General features: G+C 37.8%; 1 protein-coding gene across 4 annotated transcripts in view; it reads left to right on the forward strand.

Annotated features, from left to right (window-relative positions):
- The window catches only part of LMBR1 (limb development membrane protein 1), a 189,960-nt gene that overhangs the window by 68,692 nt on the left and 105,307 nt on the right, over window positions 1–15,961 (forward strand). The gene's annotated exons all lie outside the window — the stretch shown is intronic.

The raw sequence follows: 15,961 nt of genomic DNA on the forward strand, positions 1-15,961 counted from the left end.
TTAAAATTAATGTGGTTAAAAAAGTGACTTACTTACTGTGGGCAACATGGTATAATGCTTGGAGGCCAAATAGACCTGCATTCCAATCTTGACTATGCCATTTTCTAGAAATTTTTAGTGAGGTATGATCTTTTAATTTTAATTTATAAAATATATTACAAGATCTAATATATAGATCTTTTTTATATGTTTCATTGTCCTTCCCCCCTTTATTCTTATTGAATTGTGATGTCTTTGTATGTGAAACACATCAGCTTTTTATTAGATTTTTGTAAATATATTCTAGTTATTTTTCTTTTCTTTTCTTTTTTTTTTTTTTTTTAAGATTTTATTTATTTATTCGACAGAGAGAGACAGCCAGCGAGAGAGGGAACACAAGCAGGGGGAGTGGGAGAGGAAGAAGCAGGCTCATAGCGGAAGAGCCTGATGTGGGACTCGATCCCGTAACGCTGGGATCACGCCCTGAGCCGAAGGCAGACGCTCAACCGCTGTGCCACCCAGGCGCCCCTAGTTATTTTTCTTTTTAACTTGATTTGCTTTTTTGACTGACAGAATTATTAACATTTGTATGTTATCCAGTGTCCAGTCTTTTTTCTTCCTTTGGTTTCTCTAATTGTTTTGTGTTTAGAAGATCCTTTCCCTTCCTGAGATGTGACAGATACCCCCTCCCCCCCTCATTTTCTAAAGATGATTTTGTTTGTGCATAACTCTTTAATTCATCTAGAATTTATACAGACAACTACCTTTTCTCTCAGTCCTTTGTGTTTAAGGAAATGCTACATTTGTTGTAGAATATTTGGGAAGCAATATACGGTGAAGAAAATTAATGTTACCTACAATCCTACAACCCCAGAGCTATTGTGAATATTGTGGCCTGTAGCCTTCAGTAAGGTGTGTTCCTTTGGATGCATAACCAGATGGAAACCTTCATGGCCTCACTGATAATTTGTATTTTCCTAAATCAACATACAAGGGGGAGGTTTCCATGCCATTAACTACATTTCTGTGTAATTTACAGTATTGCCTGGAGCTGTTATAAGCATGGATTGTTCCCAATTTTTTTTTTTTAAAGATTTTATTTATCTATTTGACAGAGATAGAGACAGCCAGCGAGAGAGGGAACACAAGCAGGGGGAGTGGGAGAGGAAGAAGCAGGCTCCTAGCGGAGGAGCCTGATGTGGATCTCGATCCTGATGTGGGTCTCGATCCCATAATGCTGGGATCACGCCCTGAGCCGAAGGCAGACGCTTAACCGGTGTGCCACCCAGGTGCCCCCCCAGTTTTTTAATTAAAAAGGCTCCAGTGTACATCTTTACAAATAAATATTTGTCCTTAGGATAAATTTCTGTAATTCACTTTCTGGGTAAGTGCACTTTAAAAGTTTTGAGAAGATATTTCCTGATTCCGAAAAGCTGTGTGAATTCCACTAGTGGTTTCACTTTCACTGGTGGGATAGGGGAGGGGCTCCTCTTCCCAGAATGCATCTTCATCAACTGTGGGTGGTACTTAAAACCTGCCAGTTCAAGGGGCACCTGGGTGGCACAGTTGGTTAAGTGTCTGACTCTTGGTTTCTGCTCAGGTCATGATCTCAGAGTCTTGAGATTGAATCCTGCATCAGGTTCCATGCTCAGTACAGTCCACTTGGATTCTCTCTCTCTGCCCCTTCCCCACCAATAAGTCTTAAAAAAAAAAGTTCCAATTCAAAAACATGAAACATTTCCCCTCTTAAATGTACATTTCTTTAATTACTAGTAAGGGTAAACATTTACAAAACATAGAGGTCATTCATGGTTATTTTTTTGTAAATTGCCTACCTATGTTTCCTTTGCCCATTTTTACAGTGTTTTTCCCCCTCTTTCTTTTTTTTAATTAAATTTTTAATTCCTGTTAGTTAACATACAGTGTAATATTAGTATCAGGTGTACAGTGTAGTGATTCAGCACGTCCATCCACCACCCGGTGCTCATCATCACAGGTGCCCTCCTTCATCCCCATCACCTATCTCACTCATCCCCCACCACTCCATCCCCTTTGGTAACCACCAGTTTGTTTTCTGTAGTTAAGAGTCTGTTTCCGGGTTTGCCCCTCTCTGTTTTGTCTGTTTGCTCATTTGTTTTGTTTCTTAAATTGCACATATGAGTGAAATCATAGGGTATTTGTCTTTTCTGGCTGACTTATTTCTCCTAGCATTATACTCTCACTCCATCCGTGTTGTTGCAAATGGCAGGATTTCATTCCTTTTTACACTTGCAGTGTTTTTTTTTTTTTAAGTAATTAGTTGTCTATCAGAGGTTAATTGCAAACATTTTCCTCCCATTTGTCCTTTAATACTGCTTAAACAGTTTTTTTGACATGAAAAATTTTAACGGTTTAATCACATATTTGAATCTGGCCTTTGTAGTTTCTATTGTGCTTGAAAGTAGAAACAAATGGAGTCATGATGCTCTGAAGACCAAATGAATTCAGTAAAATTAGGACTAATTATTAACTGAATAAAAAGAAATTACTCCATTTTTTTTGCTTAGCAATTGAAAAAAGCTCAAATAAGCAAACTGAAATTGATACAAAAAATAAATCCTCTACTGAAAAGTCAGCTGTTGTGAAAGGCAGGAAACAACCTGGAAAGTAATGGCTATGAGTGTTTTGGTGAGTTATTTTAGATGACATGTTATTTGTTATTAAAAATACTTGAATAATATATAATTTAGAAAATGGTTTTTACATGTATTGTCTAAAATGTTTGAGGAAGACTGTTTAGCATGGTTCCCCTTGGCTCTAGCTTTCTGTAAAGCTGTGGGTACTATGGCACATACATTTTGCAGGGTTGGGCTCCAGGTGTTTTTACCAGCAGTGCAGGTGGTCTCAAGCTGGGCTAACCAGTATGACAGGTGAACTGGCCTTTGTTTCCAGTTTTACTAAGTAGAAATTTCATGCTATACTTAATGACCACGTACTCTAAATCAAGGCTATTTCTAATATTCTGTTTCTGGACTGGAAGTAAGAGCTAAAACATGACATGCCCTATATCTGGAGGCCTTAACTCTGGAAGTAAATATATTCGTTTAATTGGTAGTCTTTCTCATTATAATATAAGGTGTGTAAGCTCAAATATTTTGTTTATAAATTAGGGCTTAGAACAATGATTCCCACATAGCGATTGCCTAATAAACGTGTTGAATGCATATGTAATAAACAATAATTTTGAACTCCAGTAACCCATATCATCTGAAAGGTGGGGAACTAGAAGAAGAACCTTTTATTTATTTATTTATTTTTTAAAAGATTTTATTTATTTGACAGAGACACAGCGAGAGAGGGAACACAAGCAGGGGGAGTGGGAGAGGGAGAAGCAGGCTTCCTGCTGAGCAGGGAGCCCGATGCGGGGCTCGATCCCAGGACCCTAGGATCATGACCTGAGCCGAAGGCAGATGCTTAATGACTGAGCCACCCAGGCGCCCCAGGAAGAACCTTTTAAATGATGTTACTGCTTCTAAATGTACTCTTAGGAATAGGTTTCAGGAGGCCTGGGATATAAGCCCTGGAAAGTTTCCTTGAGGGTTTTATGACCCCTGGCTTTGTTTCTGCTAAATCTTTGGTAGGTCTGTATCCTTTGTTGCATGTAGTGAATTTCATAAATCTTTAAATTCATTTTTCTCTTCTAAATTCATAGCTTTCTTTAACTTTGTTGATGACATTCGAGGGAGTGCTTATTATTAGTCCCTTAGATTGTCTTGGGGTTGAAGATTTGTCATCCTTAGACATTCTTGCTTCTTGGCTTTTAAAAAATCATTAATGGGGCCAAATTATGGTAATACTGAGATATGCCCTGATGCATGTCCTGTGTTCTAGACACACACTTCCTTACCTCCATTGTGGTGGATCAGTCCAGTTTCCCCTTGGTGGTCAGAGCTCCCTTCCTTGCTGGTTGATTGAGAGGCATGAGGACCCAAAGTGCTGAACTTGCAGTTCAGTGGAATCATTGTTGTGTCTCCTGGTGGAAACGTTCCTCTCTTTGGAGCTAGAACCTCTAACCTAGCAGCACTAGTTCCTAAGGTTATAGGAACAGGAGGCAGAAAGTTTGCTAGTGGGTCAGTAGGGATAATAATGAGTGCTACCTTTCCCATTTCTACCCCTCAATTCCTGGACCTGTGAACCCTAGCTATGGGAGAAATACCACCATATACTGAATACAGATTCAGGGTGAAACAACCTCCTAGAGACCTTTCTTCAGCCTGCAAGGTATTGCCACCTAGCTGGCACCGTAACTGAGTCTTCAGAAGGACATTCCAGTATTCTATCAAACCACCTGCTTCAGGATTGTGGGAAGCGTGAATGACCAGTGAATCCCAAGGGCATGGGCCCATTGTTCTTCTGCTGTGAAGTATTTCCTAGATCAGAAGCACTGCTGTGATGATGGTGGGCAAGGCATTCTGAAAGTCCATAGATAGTAGTTTTGGCAGAAGCTTTGTGTTCAAGGTGAATCTGTACCCAGAGTAAGTGTCTGTTCCCGTAAGGACAAAATGCTGCCCTTTCCATGATGGGAGTGGCCCATTTCAGTGAACCCACCACCAGGTAGCTGGCTAATCTCCCCTGGGAATGGTGCCATATTGAGGTCTCAGTGTTGGTTTTTGGTGCTGGCGGTTAGGCATGCAGTGGTAGCCATAGACAGGTGAGTCTGAGGAGTATAAGTGCACATTGTTGAGCCCGTACATAATCTCCACCCTGCCATCATGGCTACTTATTTATGAGTCCATTGGATTGTGACAGGGGTGGCTGGGGAAAGAAGCTGACTAATATCTGTGAAACAGGTAGTCCTATCCACTTGATTATTAAACTCCTCCTTTGCCAAGGTCCCCTTTTGATGAGGAGACACATGGGACAGGAATATCTTCACATTTTTTTTTTTCCTATTCAGAGAGTACTATCTGTATACCTCTGCCCCAAATTTCCTTGTTACCAGTTTTCCAGTCATGTTTCTTCCTGACCACCTAACCAAATCACTGGACACAACCCATGAATTTATAATTACATGTCTGGATATTTCTCCCAAGCAAATGAATAACCAGGGGCATTGGGGGGATTTTCCTTCACTGCTGTCCTTCAGGGATGTCCCAGAGGGGCTCTAGGGCTGCAGCTGTCCACTCTGGCTGGTGTCGTGCAGAACCGTCTGTAAACCAGGTTTGAGTCTTTTCTTCCCTCTGTCAGCTGATTGTAGGGAACTCCCTATGAGGCCCTAGGTGCAAGTTGGGGGAGAGAAGTAGTAGGGCAGGAGTGAAGACCATGAGTATTTGGTCCACTTGTTCATGTAACTTACTTGTACCTTCAGGGCCTGCTTGGGCCTGATCATGTATATACCACTACCATTTGATGATGGAGTGTTGCTGTTGCATGTCTGATGTTACGGCTCGGTGGGTCAGATAACACCCTGTTCATGATGGGCCGCTCCAGTCACATGGTAACTTGGTGGCACGTGATCAAGTGTTCAGTCTCTTTTAAGGCCCAGTAACAGGCCAAGATCTGTTACCTAAAAGAGAGTTGTTACCTGTGCAGGGCTGTCCTTCAGGTATGTCCCAGAAGGGCTGTAGTGCTGTAGGGCTTTGCTCTAAAGTCCTAAGGGCCTGTGCTGTGATCCACCTGCCAAAGGCTCCAAACAGCAGCCCTGTTTGCCGTGGACACTTCAGGCACCATTGGATTTGTGGATCAAATGGCCTGAGTGTCAGAGCAGCTTGTGCAGCCGCCTGTACTTGTTGCAGAACCTTCTTTTGTTCTGGACCCTGCTGTAAACGGGCAGCTCTGGGGGTCACTTGGTAAATGAGCTGGAATAACACTCCAGAGGAAGAATATGAGGAATATGTTACCTTCAAAATCCCAAGAAGCCCATGGACATTGTGCCTCTCTTGGTTGTAGAAAAAGCCAGATTCAGCAACTAATGCTTCACCTGAGAAGAGAGATCTCCACGTGCCCCACACCACTAGACCCCTAGAAATTTCACTGTGATAGAGGGCCCCTGAATTATTCTTGGATTTATTCTCTACCCTCTGACATGAAAATGTCTTACCAATAACTTTAGAGTACTTGCTACTTCTCACTCACTAGATCCAGTCAGCACAATGTCATCATTAGAATGGGCCACTGTGACATTTTGTGAAAGGGAAAGGCAATCAAGATTCCTGCGAATTAAATTATAACGTAAGGGCTGAAGAGTTGGAGTGCCCCTGAAGTAAGACAGTGAGGGTGCTTTGCTGGACTTGTAGCTGAAAGTAAACTGCTTCCGGTGGGCCTTATGGACAGAGATGGAGACAGAGGCCGCTGTCACATCAGGAGTCACATACCAGGTACCAGGGTGTGTGTTAATTTACTCAAGCAGTGAAACCCCATCTGGAACAGCAGCTGCAGCCGGTGTCACCACCTAGTGAGGCTTATCATAAGCCACTGTCATTGTCCTAAGGTCTGTCTATTTTGGGGATGTAGGAGTCACCACTTCTGTGTCTTTCAAGCCCTTGATGGTGGTGCTAATCTCTGCATTTCCTTTGGGGATGTGGTATGAATTTTAGTTTACTATTTTCCTATTTAGAGGCAATTCTGGGGGTTTCCACTTGGCGTTTCCCACTGTAATAGCCCTTACTATACAGGTCAGGGGACCAGAGTAGGGATTCTGTTAGCTGTGAAGTGTATCCGTTCCTTATACATTCTGGCACTGAGGATGTGACCATAGATCGGGTTTACAGACCAGCTGTGACACATGTGAGACCTGAGCTAACATTCTGTTGACCAGCTGACCTCCATAAGCCCTTGCTCTGACTGGTGGGCCACTGTGATGTTTTGAGTCTCCTAGAATTAGTATCAGTTCAGAGCCAGTGTTTAGTAGTCCCTGAAAAGTCTGATGATTTCCTTTACCCCAGTGCAGTTACATCATCCACATTCATTTGTCAATCATATATCGTCTTGTAACACTTATGAGATTTTCCTGAGTTGTTATTTGTCTTTTTTTGTTAAGCCTTTTGTGAATTTATGCCAAATTCTTTGAGGTCTCAGAATATGTCTGAAATTCTCTTAATCTCCCATCGATCACTGCTCCAGTACTTTCACACTGAAATTGTCCAATAAAGATTCATTGTTGAGTGAATAAAAGTTATTTATTGTGTCATTAGGAATACCTTGGTAAAAAAAAGAACTTAATTTGAAAAGAAATTTAATGGCTTATCCTATAAAATTGTCAGTGGATGGTTTTGATTGCTTGTGCCTTTAGTGTGTAAATCACATGGATTAGGCCAACGTATGTATTGAGAATGCTTTGGTATGTATAAATATATTTAATTTGAATTAAATACAGTGTCTGGATTTTGGGCACATGGATTTGAGATGTCACATGTTAACAAGATTACGTTAGAATGCCACTTCACTTCTGTGGGCCAGAATTTAGTAGCATAAATAATTAAGATACTAACCTTAGTTCTAAATCTGTATCATGTAGCAAGATGTATCTCTGTCTACAATGGGAAAATGATTAAAATAGCTTGAAAAATGTGATATACAAAAATGATATTGGAGCTGGAATGAAGCAGAATGGTAATCCTCTGGTCATTGGCAGTTTTAGCCCAGGGTCTTTGTCACTTGTCAGCTGGATGCTGTGAGGTGTGTCCCATCACTCACTCAGTGTGGGTATGACATGCTGGCAACTGTAGTTACCGTAGGATGGTACAAAGAGAGCAGAGAAGACAAATTAAAATGGTAGCTAAAATTTGTATTGTCATTTTTATTGTTAAAATTGGAAAAGGGTAAAAAATGGATAGAAAAAAGAAAGTATTTATTTGTATTCACTTTCTTTGTATCTTGTTAAAAACTTAGCAGAAAAATATGAAACTCTTCAGTTCCGTAAGTTGAAAACAAGTGCTTAATGGGTTTTCCTTTCAGGGTGATAGACATGTTTTGGAGTGAGATGGTGGTAGTGGTAGCATGACTTGTGAATGCACTAAATGCATTGAATTACTCCCTTTAAAATGGTAATTTTATGTAAGGTGAGATTAAAATTAAAATAAAAACTAAACAGGAATAAATCTTTGGAAGGTAGGAGAATGATGGAGTTAAGTTGTAGCCTTAAATAAAGTCAGGAAATAATTCTTCAGGTTTTGAGGTATTCCTCCACTGGGGGCCAATTTTTGCTAAGTTGTCCATAATCACTTATGAAACGGAGACACACGTTTATAACATGATTGCCTAGTTGACGTTTACTCTGTTAAAAGATAACCACCATGAACCTCACTAGTCTTTTGAAGGTATGGGTGTTTTATTTTGATTTTTCAACAGGAATAGACAATATGCTGTTGTGGATATAATGAAGGAACAATACAAAATCCATCTTTATTTTATCCATTTTCAAGTCCCCCAGAAGATTAAAAAAATCAGACTTCTAGATTATAAGCAATCAAACTTAAAAAAAAAGAAAAAGAACTATTACATCTACTTACGTATAAATATTAAATCAAAAGTCAGTCCTTCATAAAGTTTAATACACCATTATTAGTTAAATGTTACTAGTAGTTTCTAATTAAGTGGTCTTAATAGTCATTTGTCATAATATGCATCACTGTAGTTACTGGATGTTAATGGAGGTATTGTTTATAATACTAAAAATAAAACACTCTAAGTGTCAAAGTAAGAAATTTGCTTAATTGAATTTTGGTGGATCCTAACAGTGGAGTGCTTTTTTGGTCATTACAGATGATGATGTAGAAGAGTATTTGTTGATAGCGAAAGATGTTGAAAAACATGTTTTTCTCTGGGTGGTAGGATTAATTACAGGATTTAAAAAATTTTTTGGTGCTTGTATAACATTTCTACAATGGACATGTGTTACTTTTTTGTTACAAGAAGAAAGTTATATTAAGGTAAAAAATTTCACAACTCATTGCTAAAATTGTTCTTTATTTTTTGTTTTTCTTCTAATAGAAGCTGTTCTAATTCTGAGGTTCAGACAATACTTACTGTGCAAAAGCAAGCTTGTCTTTCTCTAAGGCTTCTGCTTTCTTGGTAGAATTTTTTTATTACATAACTCATTTTTTGACAATTGCGTTAGAGCCTCAATTCCACTGAAATACTGATTTTAACTGAGATTTGTCATTTTGGAAATTACTGAATATGGCTGAACTCTGATTAATTTTCTGTTTTAAATTCATGAAGTTTTTGGTCTATGTGATGAAAAGTGATAGATATTTGCTTCATAGTATTGTATGTCGAATTTTGGAATATTTTGTGACTCCAGCAGATGGAGCTAGAAGTTAATGCATCCTATGGTGATCCGGCAATTCAGTTTGGTTTGGTTTGAAAGGAAGTATTCTAGGATTAGTAAATAACCTTTGTTTAAGTTCAGATACATCTTTGGGGGATAGTCATAGGACATCTTTCAGAGAGGTTGTCACCGGTACTGATTTAGACAAACTACAAGGTTTTTGAATTTTTTGTGTTATATTGAAGGATTCTAGCTATATTGAAGTAATTTTAGTTATATTTGAAGTAATTTATTGAAGTTTTTGGCTTATATAGACGTAATTTAGCTATATCGAAGTAATTTTAGTGTTTTGAAGTAGAGAAATTTGATTAATATTTTTATTTTATAAATTAATATGTAGTCATAGGTAATATATATTAGTCCTAATTTAATGTTAGGTAAGTTTCATCAAAATTACAGAATAATTCTTAAGGGATATTTATGTATGTATGTCTGATATATGTTTATAAAATGCTGAAAACTTAGTCTTACAGAATTGTCAAGAATATAATTACTACTTAGAAATATATAATAGATTATATTACTTTTCTCTATATTAGATGTTTTTCTCATAATAACTTTAACTTATATATGATAGATTTAATAATTAAATTAGCATAAGCTAAGCCTGAAACTTTCACATTTACTTACTCTGGTAAATAAACTTAATTTTTTGCATTTAATTATTTAGACTTTGAATAAAAACTTGTTATTTATGTAGATGATTATCCTGTTAAGACAAGACTATCAACTCTCAAATTGTTTGTGTTAAGTGGATATTTCTTGCAAAAATACAGTGGAGGTTCTGTATCATATTATATCCATTTCTACAGTTGTGGTTGTCAAAATCAGTAGTAGTAATGTTGAGCCTCCTGGGGCAGTTGGGGGAAATAAAAAAATTTTAAAATTTTATATATACACACACACGTATGTATTATATATACACACGTATATAGCATACATATATGGACATATATACACACATATATTACACATATATAAAGTTCAGTATGTAAAAGTGTAGGCACCGAATTTCATGTCAAACTAAATGAGCTGGTATTCAGAATCTTTGTGATCATACTCATCATTTTCTTCACTTGTTCTGCAGACATTGCTGCTTGTTGGTATCTGTTGATATAGATTTCTTTATTTAGCTTTTCATAACTATCTTCATTTTTAAGTGTGTGGGTTAGTCAGAGCAGATACTTTTTCTGACTTGTGAGCTTTTGCCCAAGGCAGAGTTTTATTTCTTAACTTTTGATTTTCAGAGAAAAATTGGTAGCTTTCCCTGTGTGAAAGGGGACATTTATGATCAGAAGGATGAATTCTGGAAGTATGTATATTTGTAGCTCAAGAACAATAAAAAAGTCCCCTTCTGTGCTACGAATGATAGTTGTTTCAAATTATAGAAAGTAATAAAGTTTTCCCTCTGTTATAAAAGTATATAGATTTTAAGCATTCAGGGGTTTATATTCATGGTGGCAGCTATTTGAGAACAAGCTTTGAGCTCCCTGCTAAGTGGTAATCTGTGATTTGGCTGAAACTGGGATTTGAACTGTGTAGTCAGTGAGGCTGGTAAATAGAGTGAATGGCATGGCTGATGGGAAGCCCAGCATTTTGCTGGGAGATTACCTAACTGGGATTTGGAGAATTTTGAGTTTCACAACGAGGTTTAAATATGTTTCATGTTTTTTAAAGGTCTTTATTTGCTCCTTATAGAAAACTTATAATATGTAGAAAAGTAGGAAGAAAATCATCCATAATTTTAGTACATTCACATCGTGAGTAATTTGGTGTATTTCTTTGCAGTTTACTTTCTGTATCTATTTTTGGTCATTGTTGTTTTTATATATTTTTAATGTCGTGTATACAGGTTTTTGTTTTATAAGCTTTTTGGGGTGTAATTAATGAGAATACTTTAAAAAAAATTTTTTTTAAAGATTTTATTTGAGAGAGCAAGCGTGAGAGAGCATGAGCTGGGGGAGGGGCAGAGGAAGAGGGAGAAGCAGATTCCCCGCTGAGCAGGGAGACTTGGGGCTCCATCCCAGGACCCCAGGATCATGACCTGAGCCAAAGGCTGAGCCGCCCAGGCGCCCCTTATGAGAATAATTCTTTGGGAAAGGTTGAGAGCTAATTTTAGCTGTAACTCACTTTCTTGTCTTTATCTGGTCAAATTGCTGGTGTGCATTAGAATTTTTCAGTTGTTTGGATCATTTGCATTATTTTGAGATGGCTGGCGGGAGGCACTGACATTTGTTGAGTATTTGCTATGCTATTTCTCTTCTGTTCTTTATGAGAGCCCTGTGAGTTAAATTAGAGCCTGTTTGATATATGAGGAAACAGAGTTGAAGTTCCTTTTCTAGCTCATATATAGCTGATAGATGCAAACTTAGGCTGGTCAGATATAAAGTGCCACTCACTCAGACATCTGCCATCAGGAATTTTAGGCCTTTGAAATCATGAATAGTGTGAATGCCTTGTTTTGTTAGGGGACATTATAGCACACAAAGTACATATCGTACATTCAATGTTTTATCGAAGTTGGATTTGTTAAAACCTTTCTGTATTTGGTGTTTTCAGAAAGCTTGGGTGTATATGTGCTCACATATAAACACAGTAGAAGTGCTGATTTTGTTTCAGTGTCTTACAAACTGATCAGAAGCTCAACTAATTTTGTTTCACACAGATGGATAGAATTAATAAGCTGTCATATTCCCAGTTTAAACATTTCCTTTAGTGAAATCTTATTAAACTGATGGCTTTTTTCAGCAGATGATATTAACAAAATTAAAAACATTGTGCTTTTTTCATCCAGAATGTTAAGTGTGAGATCCATACAGTAGTGCAGAAAGAGCAAGAGATCTTGGATCTAATTCCTTGTCTATCATTTGTAAGTTATGGAATTTGTGTGGCATTTATTTAACATCTTTTAAAAAAAGAGTTTGGTTTCTGAGTGAATTAAACAAGGGATCTCAAAGTTCTTTTCTGCTCCAAAATTCTGTGTTTCCTTGTTATTCTTGGTGCATTAAAATAAAAGTAAACTTTTGCTTATTTTGAACAAATCTTAATTTCAGAATCTTACAAATGTATGTCTACCCTGCTTAAGTGTTTTGTTAAAGTGTTTTGTTATTTAGACCATTAGAAACAGGAAGAGAGGTCCTTTTAATTTAAAGCAATTCTTTGAGAAGGTATAAAACTAGTACTTTTTTTCTAAGTGGTTTTTTTTTCCTTTCAGAGTGTAAATTGAAAGTAGCAGGTATTGAATAGTATAATAGGAACTTAACAAAGTGAGGCTTTGCAATGATTTCATTATGTTTAATATGTTTTTAGGACACTATCTTTTTTTAAAAAAATATTTATTTATGGAGAGAGAGAGAGCGAGTGAGAGCACATGAGCAGGGGGAGTGGCAAGCAGAGGGAGAAGCAGACTCGCCACTGAGCAGGGAGCCCAATGCAATGTGGGGCTTGGTCCCAGGACCCTGGGATCATGACCTGAGCTGGAGGTAGACACTTACTGACTGAGCCATCCAGGCACCCCTAGGACACTATCATTTGATTAGAGTGCACTTTCTAAATGTATCAAAGAGTATAATGGGCAGGGTATAGAAAAGGGAGAAAAAAGAATAAGCTTGATGGTTTCGTGAAGTATCCTAGAGGCCCACTGTAGAATGTGTACTGGAGCAGTTATATTTTAGGAATTTCAGGCAAGAGAGTAAAGAGAATGGGTATTTTACAATAGGGAACAATTTTGTCTAGTAAGAGAAAACAAAGACATAGGAGTTGAGGTTTAGGCTTTATTGAGTTGTGTGTTGAAACAATTTAAAAAAGGGGCAAGGACATCAATAAGTTTTTGGGAAGTCATCTTCAAACGGTGGGTAACTACAGGTTAAAAAAACAGTTTTTTAAAGATTAGCAAATTCATGAGGACAGTGAGTAAAGAATGAGTGATCTGCTATGGTGTTTTATGTTCAGAGCATTCCCTCTGTTTATTGTTTTATCCAAAACTAAGGCTCAGGTATGAAGTAAAAAAAATTGAGAAAATCAGTATTCAAGTTTAAAAGCTACATATAGTCTGGCCAAGATGAAGTAAGATAGAGTGTATATACCCTCTCATCTAAAACAACTAAGTTTTCAAGAAAACATAGGCACTGAAGAATAGCAGTTCAGGGTATGAGTCCTGCAACTGCTTGAGGGTGCTGCTGGGAAGATTGGGGTGCAGGCTATGGTTGCAGGGGCAGGTGGCTGGAGGTTCTGGGCAGAGTACTAGACAGGAGAGAGTTACACAGAGAAACATCTTGTTTTACAGATGGATAGAATTAATGGACTATCCAGTTCTCAGTTTAGACATTTCTCTTTGTAAGGTCTTATTAAACTGATGTTCTTATGGGGGGGGGGAGCTGAAATGAAAGTTTTTATGAGGTTGCATTCCTTATTGGAGGCTCTGGGGAAGAATTTGCTTCCAGGGTCATTCAGGTTATTGGCTGAATTTGGTTCTTTGTGGCTGTAAGACTGAAGCCCTCCATTTCCTTGCCAGGTGCTGGTCTTTGTCCTAGAGGCTGCCCACCTCTTATGTTTTTCATGTGACCCTCTCCAGCAGAAGTGGGTTGAGTTGCTCCCTGATTTACCCTGGTAGGTTTCACCCACCTGGCTAATCTAAGATGATCTCTCTGTCTCCCTATATTAAGGTTCATAACCTTAAGGATTGTATCTGCAGTCTTTTTGGCGTGTGTCTTGGGTTGAATAATGGTCCTCTTTCCTGCCCACCCTTCTCCCCCCATTCAGGTCCACCTAGGACCTCAGAATGTGGCCGTCTTTGGAAATAATGTCTTTGCAGATGTAATTAGTTAAGATAAGGTCACACTGGGTTAGGGTGGGCCCTAATTTAATTACTAGTATTTTTATAAGAAGATAAAACAGAGACACAGACACACTCGAAAAAGGCCATGTGAAGACATAGGTAGATTTGGAGAGATGCATCTGTAAGAACTAGGAATGCAGCTACCAGTAAGAGATAAGGAAGGATTCTTGCCTAGAGCCTTCAGAAGGGATATGGCCCTACTGATATCTTGATTTTGGACTTACAGCCTCCAGAACTGTGAAAGAACAAATTTCTGTTGTGGGAAGCTATCCAGTTTGTGGTACTTTGTTAGAACAGCCCTAGAATACTAATATACCATGTAATGTAACATATTCACAGATTCCAGGGATTAAGATATGGACATCTTTGGGGGTTCACTCTGCCTACCTTGAGTCTACAGCTGAGTACAAAACAGGAAAGTATAATGCATAATGAGGAGAAAAATAAGTCACAACTGACATAATTGACACAGATTCAGAATTGGTAGATAAGAATGTTTTCATGAGGTTGCATTCCTTATTGAAGGCTCTGGGGAAGAATTTGCTTCCAGGCTCATTCAGGTTATTGGCTGAATTTTGTGGTAAAATGTTAAAGTTTTATTATAGAAGTCTTTTAAAAAGATAATTGGGAGCCTGGGTGGCTCAGTTGGTTAGCGTCTGCCTTCAGCTGAGGTCATGATCCCAGGGTCCTGGAATTGAACCCTGCAATGGGCTCCCTCCTCAGCGGGGAGCCTGCTTCTCCCTCTCCCCCACATGTGCTCTCTCTCTCTTGCTCTGTGTCTCAAATAAATAAAATCTTTAAAAAAATAAAAAGATAACTGGCTGCTTAAAAAATAGTAACAATATAACATATATAGTAAAATGCATGACAACAATAGCACAAAGGCAGAAGGAAAGAAATGGAAATACACTATTGGAAGATTATTATGCTGTACATGAAGAATTATATCACTTGAAAGCAGATCGTGATGAGTTAAGGTGTATGTGATAAAACTGCAAGTAACCCTAAAATAGCTCAACAAGGAGATATAGTCAATAAGCAACTGTAAGAAATAAAATGGAATCATAAAAGTTAGTTAATCCAAAGGAGCACAGAAAAAGAAGAAAAAGGGAAGAAAAATGAGACAAATAGAAAACAAAGAGCAAATCAATAGACTTAAACCTGACTATATCAATAAACATCAGTGGTCTAAAAGTTCCAATTAAAAGACAGAGATTGGGGCACCTGGTTGGCTCAGTCAGAAGAGCATGTAACTCTTGATCTTAGGGTTGTGAATTCAAGCCCCACATTGGGTGTAGAGATTACTTAAAAATAAACAAATAAATAAACTTAAAAAAAAGGCAGAGATTATCACGTTGAATAAAAAGGAAAGATTCAAGTATATGCTGCCTACAGTAAACCCATTTTAAATGTACAGACACAAGTAAGTTTAGAGCAAGAGAAGAAGAAAGCTGGAATAGGTATATTATTATTAGAAAAGGGTACGGATTTTGCCAGGCATAAATAAGATCATTTCATAATGATGAAGGACTTAATTCATCAAAACATTATAAACATTTATCTACCTAATAAGTAGCTATTAAATACATGAAGCAAAAACTTATAGAAATGAAAGGATTAATAGTCAAAATCACAGTTCTATGCAGATTTATCAATATCTTCTTTTTAATAATTGATAGAACAAATTAAGAAAATTAACAAGATAGAAGATTTGAATAGCATTCTTAACTAATTTGGCCTAATTAGTATTTATAGATCACTCTGCCTGACAGTAGTAGAATATACATTCTTTTAGTACACTTGGTACATTTACCAAGAGAGACCATATTCTGTGC

Source organism: Ursus maritimus, unplaced genomic scaffold (assembly GCF_017311325.1).
Source record: "Ursus maritimus isolate PB19 unplaced genomic scaffold, ASM1731132v1 scaffold_3, whole genome shotgun sequence".
In the NCBI taxonomy this organism is placed as follows: Eukaryota; Metazoa; Chordata; class Mammalia; order Carnivora; family Ursidae; genus Ursus; species Ursus maritimus.